The following is a 14,912-nucleotide window of genomic DNA, read 5'->3' on the forward strand; positions in this document are numbered from 1 at the left end:
CTTTGGAGTTCAATTTCTTCATCTGTAAAAGGAAAGTTAACATGGATGTGGCAGAAAGAGTCCTAGACTAGGACTGGGCATGACCCCAGCTCTGCCAAATTCCTGAGCAACCTTACACAAGTACTCCACCACTCTGGGAATTTACAACCTATTAATAAAGGATTAGATATGATAGCCTCTCAGGTTTCTTCCTGTTCAAATAAGCAATATTCTTTGTATGAAGTGAAGTGAAGTGAAGTGAAGCGAAAGGCACTTAGTCATGTCTGACTCTTTGTGACCCCATGGTCTATATAGTCCATGGAATTCTCTAGGCCAGAATACTAGAGTGTGTAGCCTTTCCCTTCTCCAGGGGATCTTCCCAACCCAGGGATCGCACCCAGGTTTCCCACATAGCAAGTGGATTCTTTACCAGCTAAGCAAAAAGGGAAGTCCAAGAATACTGGAGTGGGTTGCCTATCCCTTCTTCAACAGATCTTCCCAACCCAGGAATTGAACCAGGGTCTCCTGCAGGCAGATTCTTTACCAACTCAGCTATTAAAGAAGCCCTTTGTGTGTATGTCCCCAACCCTAAAGCAGATGGGCTCCATCTTTCCTAAAAATGGAATCAATTTTTTTGCCGACTTTCTTATGAAAAGTTTCAGGTATAAAGAGAATCAGCTTGTAAAACAGATGACTGAACATTTCTCAAAATAAACATTTGCCAAAGCTAAGTTAGATAGGGAATTGCCTGGAGTTATGAGCTTCAAATGCAGCATTAAAACTCTTAATAGACTTGGAGATTCATTTGGAGATTTAGTATTTATTAATATCCCCACTGATTCTATTTTCCATTCAAAATTCAATGCAAATGCTATTTTTACCAGCATCTTTATTACATTCATTGAATGGCATGAAGGCATCCTGTAGAATTACACACAGAAATGTCCTGAAGTTGCTTTTAGAAATTGCTATTTTTATTCTGTAGAGTTAATTGAACCTGCTGCTATATATCTAATTTATGTAAAGTACAAAGACAGCAAGTTGTTAAACAAAAGTGTATCTGGTGCATAATATTAGGAATGACTCCCTTTAATGTTATGGAATATAAGCTATCAAAATGATCTTTCTCTGCTAAATGTATCAGCTGAATTTTATTTATGGCTGCATAGTATATGTACTAAGATCTATGTAATCCAATAAATATGGTGGAGTGCAACAATTTTCTCAACTAGTATTGGCAGATAAAGTCAATATTTTGGTAATTTAAGCACTGATAACCAGCTCTTGAATACATTAATGATGAACTATTTCACTACACATCATGATTTAGATCAATTTGTCTATCCCCTCTTTATACAGATCTAACTGGCTCAACTTCCATTCACTGATGTAAAGTAGCATTAGTACACATTACTTTTAATACTGCTTCCCTCAAATATTGATTTTTAATTTTTTTTGTCAAACAGAACATGTGCTCTCATTTCGTACTGTCAGCGTACATACATACACACACACACACACACACACACACACGCATGCACATGCACACGCACACACGCACACCCTAGCTGGGAGTCATCACATGTGTGCATGTTCAGTTGTGTCCAACTCTTTGTGACCCCAAGGACTGTTGCCCGCCAGGCTCCTCTGTCCATAAGATTTCCCAGGCAAAAATACTGGAGTGGGTTGCCATTTCCTCCTCCAGAGGATCTTCCAGATTCAGAGATCAAACCCAAGTCTCCTGTGTTTTCTGCTGGTCAGGCAGATTCTTTACCACTGAGCCACCTGGGAAGCCTATTGAATTGTACCTCAAGTTAACCAGATTAATCTAGAAGTAGCTTTAAGAGTCATAGCACTTTGTTTAATTTTCCTAATAATGTAGGAGCCATAATGCATGAACATCAATATTATTTAATGTATTCTTGTTTCAAGAAATAGAAGCTGACTCTGACTTGCTTAAATAAAGGAGGAGAGAAACAACGCTTGTAGAGAAGATCCTATGGTATCACTTAGACTCAAAAGAAGAACTAAATAACAAGACTCAGAAAGCAAAGGAGCCCAGGGCATCTCCTGGCCTCAGCAGGAGATAAGTAACTGATACATGTTGAATATTTGCTACATGTCTGGCACCGTTCTATATATTTTAAAGATATTTTCTCATAGAGTCCTCAAAACAGTATCACCAAGTAGGTGATTTCAAAGACAAAGAAGATAGGTAAAGAGAAGTAACTTGCCCAAAGTCAGAGATAATAAGTAGCAGAGTGGACTCCACACTGCTCCCATGTGCTACCTTCTTCCTAGAGAATGGTCATTAGGTGACCCAGCACCATCAATTACCACTCTCCATGTGTTACTATTTCAGATTCCACATTCATGGGAGAGACATTCCTACCCACTCTCCTGGTCAGAGAGACAGGGCCACGCTACACGACCATGGTCTACAAGGACAATACCCATATATCCCAAACTGGCCCCAGAGAAAGAGAAATTCTGGCAGCCTGGAAACCCAACCAAAGAGCATCTGCTATGTTACTGCCGTGAGAACACTCTGAACCTGGTGTCAGAAAACCTAGTTCTAGTTCCTGCTCTGGAGCTAATTATATAAACTTGGTAATACTTGATCAATGGGAACTCAGTTACTTCATTTATAAAATTAAGCAAATATTAACAGATTACACTTACCCTATTTTTTTCCACCTTTAAGATTCCTTTTCATTTAATTAAAAAAAAAAAAAAAACAGGTTATCCTCTTAGGCAGCACCTCTTTCTGCTGCTTGGTGCTTGAAAAGTTTACGTTACACAGCTCGTCTTCTCCAAAGTAAGCCTCCAAATATTATTATTAAATCAGTCACAAGAGTCTATCACCTTTGGGGACATTCCCATGCCTTCTTCATTCAGACAACATTGAGGTCAGAAGAGTGGTACCTGGATTCTGTAGTTCTCAGGGCTCCTCTTAGAAAGCCACCATGTATTTATTACCTCCAATGTGTCACTTGGCCTCCTCCCCAAAAGCTGAACTAGCCAAGCAGGATTCCATCCTGACATCAATGAAATACACATTTTATTATCTCTTTGTCTATCTGGATGCTCCAAGTAGCTATCTTGCAATTAATCTCTCAGTGTCCCTTTTCCTCTATCCTTTCAGAAAGGGAATGTCAAAGTTCAAGGGGGCGGAGATTTGAACGTGGATGTGGGTGGAGAAGATATTGAGCTGTGCAGGCGCTATGGACTGAATATTTGTGTCCCTTAAAACTTCACGATTAAGTTCTAATCCCCAATGCAACTGTTTTAGGAGGCAGGGCCTTTGGGAGGTAATTGAGTTTCGATGAGGTCATGAAGTAGGTTCCCCCATGATGAGATTAGTGCCTTTATAAGAAGGGAAGGGGCTTCCCAGGTGGCTCAGTGGTAAAGAACCTGCCTGCAATGCAGGAGATACAGGAGTTAATTACTAGATCAGGAAGATCCCCTGGAAGAAGAAATGGCAACCCACTCCAATACTCTTACCTGGAAAATCTCATGGGCAGAGGAGCCTGGAGGGCTACAGTCTATGGGGTCGCAAAGAGTCAAGTACAACATAGCAACTGAGAATGCAAGAAGAGAAAGAGACCAGAGCTCTCCCTCTCCTCCCCCCACCACCCACCAGGTAAGGACACAACAAAAAGGTGGCTATCCACAAGCCAGCAAAAGGGCTCTCACCAGGAATCAAATCGGTTGGCATTTTGATCTTGGATTTTCCAGCCTCCAGAATTGTGAAAAATTAATTTCTGCTGTTTAAGCTACCCAGTCTATGGGTAGCAGCCTGAGCTAACTAAGACAGCAGGTTCTTGACTCTGACTCTGACTTAGCAGAACTGTTAAAGGGTGTGAATTTCAGACTTTAACACCTAAGTGCAAGTGTTAGCCCTAATTCCCAGTCTTCCTAGTCCTATACTACCAATTAAATTACAAATGAAGTCACTCCAAATATACAGTAATCTGCTATTTTTCCAAAAATATTTTTTAAAAATTCTTATTCAGCATGAATATATACATTTTCAGGAACTGTGGTTGTAGCAGGTAGAATAGTAGCCACCAAAGATGCCAAGTCCTAATCCCTAAAAACTGTGAATATTACATTACATGGTGAGGATTTCACAGATATGATTAAGTTAAGGTTCTCAACATGGGGGTGATTATCTGGATTATGTAGGTGGGCCTTAAACACCCTCAGGAGTGTTCATATAAGAGAGAAGCTGAGGGGCATTTGACGCAGAGCAGGAGGCAAAATGATGGAGTAAAGAGAGATTTGAAGATGCTGGCCTTGAAGACTGCAATGATGTGGCCACAAGCCAAGGAATGCTGGCAGCCGCCACCAGCAGTTGGAAGAGTCAAGATTCTCCACTAGAGCCTCTGGAGGTAGCACAGCCCTATTATCACCCATGAGTGATCCTGATTCTGAACTTCTGGCCTCTGTATCTGGGACAGTATAAATTTCTATGGTTTTAAGCCACCAAGTTTGTGGTCATTTAAGAGAACAACCATGGAAAACTAATTCATCGTCGGTTCATTTCCTCCCTTTCACTTCAGTGGAAGGGAAGATGTGACTGCCCATTGATTCAGGGCTTGGTGATGAGACTGCCTGGCACCTCTTAGGAGAATGGAAAGTACATTTCTGCCCCTTCACTTTGGACTCAATCATGTGACTTGCTTTGGCCAATGACATGTTAGTAGATACAATGCAAGCAGAAGCTTGAGATTTGCTTGCAAGGTTGGACTTGTCCTTCTGTCATTGCCAGGGAAGAACATGCCCTGGGCAGCCCACGGGTCTCATAAGAATAAGCCCCAGGCTCCAACTTGAACAGAGCGCACAGCCTGGAGCTCAGCCCAGAGAGCTGGGAGCAGCTCAGCTCAATCCCAGGCAGCCTGAACAACATGCTGGGGTGATAAGTACATGCTTGTTGTTTATCCCACTGAGATTTTATGGCTGCTTGTTATATGGACAAATGGTTGAAATCATTAGCTCTAGTTATAATATTTAATTTATTAATGTAGTTATGAACATGTACTTAAGAGACTTATGTAACATAATACATGAACACATTGTTTTTCCATTCTCACACGTCCCAAAACCATCATATTAAATGTTCCATAACTTGGACAGCAGCTTCTTAGTGCTGTATAGTTCTCCAGCATACAGCATCTTCATTTACATCTGAGTTGTGTGAGGGAGGACTTGACTGTCCAATTTTGCACTGAAAATTTCATCCCAATAAAAAATTACCCAGACTCGTAACAGTAGAACAGGTTTTTTGGTTTTGTTTTTGTTTTGTTCATTCATGGCATTCCAATAATGTCATACCTATTGTATTGTTTTTGGTACACATAAAAATATCATGGTATGTGTATTTTTCCAAAAAAAAAAAAAAATACATGAACCTAATGACAAATTCATGAACCAATTGGCAAACAAGTATGGCATTTCAAAACACAAAGAAAAATTATTCCAAATATGTTCCCTCCTTTGTAAAATGATTAGTAATTTCTCAAAGGCTTCCAAAACAGGTATTAATCATCAAATGACCCACTCTTTAAGGATTATAAATACAGACTCTGAATCCTCCCCATACACATTAGCTATCCGAAGCCTGGACAATCTGTTTCAAACAATCTTTAAAAGGCTGGCTTAAAGTGACATCCAAAATTTGTAATTACAAGGCCAAAAACTCAGAATTAATTACTAAATTGTATTCAATATTTTGCCTCTTTTTAAAGGTTTACCTGTTGAGTCAGATGATTAGCTAGCATTAATGAAGATCAATTCAAGATAATGTGTCTTGGGACTTCCCTAGTGGTACAGTGGACACGGGTTCGATACCTGATCTGGGAAGATCCCACGTTCCACAGAGCAGCTAAGCTCGTGAGCCACAACTACTGAGCCCGTGTGCTGCAACTACTGAAGCCCACTTTCTAGAACCCACACACCACAACTGCTGAGACCCACATGCCTAGGGCTTGTGCTCCACAACAAGAGAAGCCACTGCAACAAGAAGACCACTCACCACACGGAAGAGCAGTTCCCTCTCACAGCAACCAGAGAAAGCCCATGCAAAGCAGCAAAGACCCAGTGAAGGCAAAATTAAATAAATAAATAAAATTATTTTTTAAAAAAATAATAATAATAATGTGTCTTTCTCAAACTGTTCTCTACCACACAGTGACTTAATCTTTCTCCAATTACCTGGTGACTTGAGAAGTCCAAGCAATGTTTCATACGGTCAACCATTTTGGGAAAATGTGCAAAAGTAAGACAGTTCAACTGCAATGTGTTAAGACCACCACGCCTTTTAGTTCTAATTTCCTCTCCATCAAGCTTTCCGCTTGACCCAGGTGTTTTAGAGAGTCATAGCATTTAAGAGATCTGGCTGAGGCCAGGTTGAGCTGGAATGTATTTAGTTTGAGTTCAGTGGGAGGTATTTCCATGGCTCACAGTCACTTCTGTGGATAGTGAAGTCATTGTTAGCTGTGCCAGGGTAGGACCACTCTTAGGAACACTCTTCTTGCCTACTGTGCCAACTCATCTGGCACCAGCACCAGAGCCAGAGGTCATTCGGAGATATTCACAGCTCCTGGGGACCCAGCATGGAAGTCTGTGGGTACTGGATGAGAAATGTAATTTGAAATGTGTGTAACAGAAGCCAGCCTGAGGAAAATTCTTCCAATCACCAGAGGTTTAAAACTGTAAGTAGAAGATTTGGTTCTCATTAATGCCTAATAAGAACAGAAGTTCTTTCTTATTGAGGAAGTGTACTCCATAATGCAGCATATACAATTATAAATGTACTATTGGTTTTTTCTCCTTTTGATGGAAAACATGTGAAATAAATTTATCAGAATTCCTGGATCTACTGGGGGAAAACCCAGAGCAGTACCACAAACTGAGTGCCTCGTCTGTAACAGCTCAATTACAAATGAAACTCACTAGAGGTTTTCTCAAATCTGACAGTCAGCCTGAATGTAAATGACATTACCAAGAACAAATTACAAAGTTCAAAGGAACTCTTCTAAACTATTTACATATTTTTAAAATGCCAACAAACTGAATTATTTTTATATTTTTATTATGGAAAGTGATTTTATAAAATCATTGTCATATGAAGACATATAAGATTTTCTTCTGCATTTTGTAGTGCTTGTGATTATTTATCAGCTTTTAAAAAATAGATGACTTCCCTTATTCTAAATAATTCTTCAGCTTTGAGCAAATTTTGTATTCTCTTTCTTAAAATAAGTCCCTGGAAATTGACTTCTGAAAGATTTATTAAATGCAGAGAGATAATCATAATGGGGTTTGAGTCTGATTTAGTGACTGGAGCTATGGGTACCAACCAACCCCTGATGTTTTTGGCAGGACCACATGGTGCTGCCTGAATCACAGAGAAATCCACCCTCAGCTCTACATTCTTTTTTTGTTGTTGTTACTCATAAGCATCACAGATCCAGTAGTCTTACCATGGAAATGTTTAAAGCCGAGAGGTAGAAGAAAAGAAAGAAGGGATAATTTAGTAAGCTGCTACTCCCAGGGTTCAAGTCCTGGCTTCTCAATTTTCTAGCTGTGTCATCTTGGGTGACTTACTTAACCTCTGGGAATAATTATAACACCACTCTCATGAAACCACTGTATTAAATGTGTTAATTCATACAGAATGTCTAGATCAATATCTAGTACATAGTGATAAACTCTCTGTAAAGGTTAGCTCTTATTATATTCTTGTAGCTGTTTTGCCTACCTGCCAAGTTGTGTTGATTGCTAGCTCCTCACTGAATTCTCATAACCAGCCTTACCATTCTCATGTTGCAAAAGGACAAATAGGTTTAATAGAGCTTCAAAATCTGCACAAAATCTTATCACATAGCTAGTATGAATGATAGGAGGAAAATTCAAATCCAGGAATATCTGACCCCATTCTACTTCTTGTCATTATACCACAAACCTCAAAAACTGATTTTGTTCTCACCTCACCCTAACGAAAAAGATGGACTATATTGGTGTTTTTAAAAAAGACTGCCATGAGTAAATTGCCTGAGTAAAATAATAATTGATAGTTGGGATGGAAAAGTTTTCTTTATTTGTTTGCTTATACGTTTAAGTAAACAATCACAATTGTTAAAGAAAATTTAAATATATGCAATACTTGTTATTTCATACCCTTTACAAAAAAATAGAATCATTTGATTTAGAAACATAAAAACACATTTTGGTTTGCTCTTGAAATAAGTCTGCTAAATTAAAAGCATTTTTATTTACACAATTCTGATGAATTTTCCAATTGTGCTACTTTTGAGTTGTTTTTCACTTTTGTTGCAAATGGAGCTACAAGCTGCTTAACTTTAAGGAATCCAGCATCATTTCATTTTTTTTTTTTTTTTTTTTTTGCCAATTTATAAGGAGGCAAACTGTTGAGAAGAGAAGTATGCAACCACACTATAATAAAACAGAGAGCTATTATGTTGTCTGGAGTTGGTTTTCTTTACACTGAGGAGTAGAGACAAAAAGCACTCATTTTCAGAAAAGAAATTAAACGGAAGCAAGAGAAAGCCCTCATTTCTTCTCCCAGGCTCCCCAATGGGTTGAACACAATGTCTACCATGTAGAACACAATCATCTGGTAAGTTTCTAGGAATTTGTGATTTTTTGAAGAATTTTTTTTTATCATACACACAAAATTCTAAAACCCTTCCTCTTTAAATCCTTACTGTTATTTCATCTTGACTATATTATCATCATCACAGTCATACATCCTCCCCTCTGGTACAGAGCTTTGTCAGCATACAAGCCTGGACCAGAGGCTGTCCCATAGGCAGCGTCCTGTACCCACGTGAATTTTCTTCTATCCACACAGGGTATTAAAATTTTCTTGAATGTGCTGTCAATATGAAAACTGAGAGATGTGACACTAGGGTGTGGAATTCTGGCTTTTCTTTGAAAACCAGAGCCCCTGGCAATGCTGGACTTGCCCTCCCCTCATAGCAACAGTCCGTGGGCGCCGAGGAGCGGCAGCCCCACGAGACACAGCAGGCGATTTGCAGCTGCCGCGGGCTCCGCCCTCCCAACAGCAAGCCACGCCTTTGCTGCTCTCATCACTATGTCTTATAATAGAGATTCTCAAATATTTGTCTTGGGATCCCGCTACACTCTAAAAAAGTCATTAAGCCCTCAAAGACTTTCTGTTTTTGTGTAAATCTACAAATGGATTTTGTGTAGATCTACTGATGCTGAAGCTGAAACTCCAATACTTTGGCCACCTCGTGCGAAGAGTTGACTCATTGGAAAAAGACCCTGATGCTGGGAGGGCTTGGGGGCAGGAGGAGAAGGGGCCGACAGAGGATGAGATGGCTGGATGGCATCACCGACTCGATGGACATGAGTTTGAGTAAACTCCGGGAGTTGGTAATGGACAGGGAGGCCTGTCCATGGGGTCGCAAAAAGTCGGACACGACTGAGCGGCTGAACTGAACTGAACTGATAAATATTTACTATATTAAAAATTAAAACTGAGAAAGTATAAAATATAAAGATATTTCCTATTAACATCAATCACATATTTTTATGAAAAGTTATTTTCCAAAACAAAGAAACATCACAAGAAGAATGGCTTTGTTTTTATATTTTTGAAAATCTCTTTAGAATGTCTGGTTTGGTAGAATCAATTGGATTCTCTTAACAGTTTATGCATTTAGTCTACTGTGCTATGTTATTTTGGCTAAAGCAAATGAAGAAAATCAGCCTCACACAATTGGAAAATGGAAACATGCTTTCATAGCTTTTTCACATAATTGTGAACATGATTCTTTGATACTATACTGAAACTCAGCAAATGATATATTCTTAAATGTTAGTTATAATGTGGAATCTGCAACCACACCAACAAACTCATACTCTGCTACATTAAAATCCATTGGTCTTACACTTTGAAAGTATCTTCTACTCATGCAAGATTTTACAATACAATGTATTAGTCATTTGGAAAATATTGGTTTAATGAGTTGTGCAGATCTGCCAAGTGTTGACACATTCCATTCTATAGCATCAAAAAAGTAACATTTGTTTTTAATGTTATCTTGTTGGAAAAAGTCTTTAAAGTATTAGCATGGTATCAAGCTCACACTTACAGACATAGGTTTTCCCAAATATTAATATTACTTGAAAGCTCCAACTTCACCACTGCAACAAATTCTGACAGTTGTTTCCCTTGAAGAGACAAGCTGATTTCATTAATTTTTGAATGAATGCCAGATACCCATGTATGAATATCCATAGTTTGAAAAATGCTGTTCCATGAAGAAAAAAAAAATGGCTAGTTCAGCTTGTAACTCAAACAATTGCACAAATGTTTTTCTGGAGACAGATTTAATAAAATTAATAACGCTTACTATTTCTCCAAGGATATCTGTAAGTGAAGTTGGCATTTCTTCTTTAAATTTGAGTGCATGACCATGAAGAATACAGTAACTACTAAAATGGTCTGGTATCACTGCCTTTATTCCTGCTGAATCACTATTGCTTTTGTACCATCACAGCAAATATCAATACAGTGAAAAAGGCAAGTAATGCTTTGTATTTTATAAAATTAGTTTGGACATCATGGACCTTCTGAAATTGTCTCAGGCACCCAAGACTTCCACAGATAACATTGGAGAACAGCTAGAGAAATATTCCTCTATTTTTATTTCTAAGTCAAAAGAGAAAAGTAAAAGATGACCTCACAGGCTGATGTGTTTTAAGAAATGGGACACGTATATCCAGGCTGCATCATGAGTTTGAGGTTCCTCTGTGGTCCCTATAGCCATCTATGTTTGCAATAATGGCCTAAACACATGTTACAATGACCACCACCACCCCATCCAACCTTCTTTCCCATCCCAGAGTGACCACACTTCAAGTTGTCAACAGCCCTTCACACCTGGTGTGGATGGACAATGGGAGCTACACTCTGAGGACCCCAAGGAGACATAGTTTGGAGGATGAGAGAGAGTTTCCAGGGGGCACCAAACAGACAGCCTAGTTTGTATATTTTGCTTAGAAGAGAATGAAGCAGTATGACTACTCATTTTTATTAAGCCTCTGTCTATCTATTTATTGGCACTACTATGTACTTAATCCTCCCAATTGCCCTGTAAGTTGATTTCTATTAACCCCACTTCACTTAGTCTATAAGAATTTACACAAAGGAAGCTAAAGAAAGGAGGAGGCATTTAAGTTCAGGGTTCAGTGATTTCCCAAATCCTCAGCTTCACACAGTCTGAATATCCTGAGACTTGTAACTGAGATTCAAAATGGCAATGCATTGTTTTTAATGATGTATAACTTGTTGGTAATAAAAAAGGGAGAGATTGAAGACAATAGTAAATGCTGGTGATGATAGAGATTAATATGAGTTGTCTAGATAGCATCACTGACTTAATGGACATGAATCTGAGCAAACTCTGGGAGACAGCGGATAGAGGACCCTGGCTTACTGCAGTCCATAGGGTCACAAAGAGTCAGACATGACTTAGCAACTGAACAACAGCATCTCAGTTACCATATGTGTCATGATAAAAATCATAATGATGGTATTGGTTTTCACTTATTTTTTCAACAGTATTTATATATCAAACTTAATCCTAGCTTTCTCCATCTGCTAGTCCAAGTCTAAGGCGTCTGTTTTTTTTTTTTCTACACATTTCCTAAAGTTCATTTCAACAACTCTTCGAGGTAGGCATTATCATCCCTTTAATTATTACGAAAGAATGAAAGCTCAGAGAAGTTTGCTCTTTTGCCCAAGATCATATCACTTTTTAGGACAGGAGTCAGTTCAACCCCAGGCGTGTCTATCTCCAAAACTGCCTAGTTATGTCAATCTAAGCTCTTTTTCAACTGAACACCAAGATTATGCTAAGTCTCTGTGGTACAAAACTCCCTGCGCTGTAGGAGAGAGTGAGTGAGTCCTGGTAGACTTGTCCAGGCTTAAAGAAAATCTGAGTCCATGTTTTACTATTTGAAGAACTAATTGCAGTGGAGGTGGGCAGGTAGTGATCAAAGGTGAAGAAATAACTTCCCCAAAGTAAGGCTATTAAGTGAGTATGGAGGGATTCCCCTGACGGTCCACGCTTCCACTGCAGGGTGCACAAGTTCAACCTCTGGTTGGGGAACTAAGATCCTTCATGCTGCTCAGCATGACCAAAGAAAAAAATTTTTAAAGGGAGAATAGAGAAAGAGCCTTGGCTTCAGAATCTTCTCTCTGGAGCGCCAGTTCAGCTAGTGAGTGCTTGCTTCTAACACAAATTCCCCTTAGGCCTTAATTCTCTTTTTTGTGAGTATCAAACCCCAAGCAATGACTAGCTCAGGTAGCTGCACCAAAGAAATGCAAGGGTTCTGGTTAAAGCAAGAGAAAAGAGAGGAAAGAAAATCAAGAAAGAAAACGATGGCTATACTGGGTGTTTTCATAGCCTATCTTACTTAAACTTCTCGACACTCAGTGAGGTAGATTTCATCAGCCCTCTTTTATAGATGATGACGTTGATGATGCCTGGAAAAGGGAATGGTAACCCACTCCAGTATTCTTGCTTGGAGACTTCTATGGACAGAGGAGCCTGGTGAGCTACGGTCCATGGGGTCACAAAGAGTCGGACATGACTGAGTGACTAACACATACACACACACACACTGATGATGAGAGAGAATAAGTAAGTGACACCCCCCCCACACACACACACACACAAGTCTATGAATTACAAAGTCCATCATCCTCTCCCTTCTAGATCAGGGGTTTGCAAACTACAAGGTCACACCTTACCCCCTGCCTGCTTTTGTAAATAAAGTATTATTAGAACACAGCCACACTCGTACCTTTCTTTATCTTCTGTGGCTGCTTTTAAGCTCTAGCAGTCTACTTGAGTAATTGCAAGAGAGACCATGGAGTCTGCAAAGCCCAAAATATGTAATATCTGGCCCTTTGCAGAAAAAGTTTGCCCAACTGCTCCAGAGCAGTTTTCTCAGCAGTTGTGCTGTTTTCTCAAATTAAATCTTACCAGGATCCCCAACATACATACAAAACAGATAAAAAGCCAAATGCTGTTAGAACTACATTTTAGAAATTCAAACTTATGTAACATTTGATTACTGGAAATTCAATCAATATGATTTCTGAAAGTTATTTTTGAGTAACACAAAATTTTAAAGTAAGAAGTTTTTAGAGCTTAGTTGTAGTCTTATTGGCTTCCCTGCTGGCTCAGATGGTAAAACGTCTGCAGGACGCTTTATGCAGGAGACCCAGGTTCGATCCCTAGGTTGGGAAGATCCCCTGGAGAAGGAAATGGCAACCCACTCCAGTACTCTTGCCTGTAAGATCCCATGGGATGACCCAGAGGGATGGGATGGGGAGGGAGGTGGGAGGGGGATTCAGGATGGGGAACACATGTAAATCCATGGCTGATTCATGTCAATGTATGGCAAAAACCACTACAATATTGTAAAGTAATTAGCCTCCAACTAATAAAAATAAATGAAAAAAAAAAAAAAAATCCCATGGACAGAGGAGCTTGGTAAGTTACAGTCCATGGGGTCACTCAGACATGACTGAGCAGCTTCACATGGTCATGTAGTCTCATTATATCATTGGTATACAATTTACACTTTGATTTATCTTTTTTCCAAGGATGTCTTAATCTGACCCAGAAGCTCAAAAAGGAGCACTAGAGAAACACTTCCTTTCCAAATGAAATCTCCAACAATATCATCATTTCTACTCACAGCCAGAAAATTCAGACACACAGACAGTGAACAAGTAATAAATATTAAACGAACAGATGAAAAAATTTTTCAAAATGTGACATAGACACATTTTCACAATACAATTATAATCCAATAAGCATCACTGCTTAGTTCACAATGTACTTGATTGATACTGGCCAGGCCCTGTGTGTACCATGTGAATAAGATTCACAAACCCCTGTCTTCAGAGAGTTTACAGTCTAGTGTTCGATCCCTGGGTTGGGAAGATCCCCTGAAGAAGGGAAAGGCTACCCACCCCAGTATTCTGGTCTGGAGAATTCCATGGACTGTATAGTCCATGGGGTCACAAAGAGTTGGACACGACTGAGCAACTTGCACTTTCACTTTCACTTTCAAGAGATGAGAAATGGAACAGGACCCTATGAGGTCCTCCCAGGTACAAATCCTTTCTGTGTCCCCTATTTCTGATCTGTAGGAAATAGGCTTCATTCAGCCTCTGTGACCTTCCCTGAGCTCCACAGGCCAGATTCAAACAGTTGCTCATGAGGGAAAAGAGGGAATATAGAAACAAAGGAAGAGCTGTCTAGAACTAATACATGTGTGCTGTGTCACTTCAATCATGTCTGTCTCTTTGTGGCCTCATGGGCTGTAGCCCACCAGGCTCCTCTGTCCATGGGATTCTCCAGGCAAGAAAACTGAAGTGTGTTGCCACTTCCTCCTCCAGAGGATCTTCCCCACCCGGGGATTTAACCCCTGTCCCCTGCACCTCCTGCATTGGCAGGATTGTTTACCACTGAGCCATCTGGAAAACCCTCCCTAAGAAATATAGAGAACAATACAGATAACAATACCTTTGAGTTCTTCTGCAGGAATTAAAGGCCCCACCCAGGTGAAGGATGGTAACTTCAGGTTGAAAACAAGATTCCTGTTACTACACCTCTAACTAATTAGAAGGAAGTCTGCACAATGGAAGATAACAAAGACTCTGACGCCCTCCCATAAATGACACTCCCTTTAAAAACTTTCATGGTTGAGCAGAATCTTCTGAGTTGGTTTTTGGACACGAGTCCACCTTCTCCCCTGATTGCCAGCCTCCTGAATAAAGCCATCTACCAGCACTTGTCTCTTGAGGACTGGCTTCCAAGAAGCAAGCAGCCAAACCTGAGTTCAGTAACAGATGC

Source organism: Dama dama, chromosome 8, assembly GCF_033118175.1.
Source record: "Dama dama isolate Ldn47 chromosome 8, ASM3311817v1, whole genome shotgun sequence".
NCBI classification, from domain to species: domain Eukaryota; kingdom Metazoa; phylum Chordata; class Mammalia; order Artiodactyla; family Cervidae; genus Dama; species Dama dama.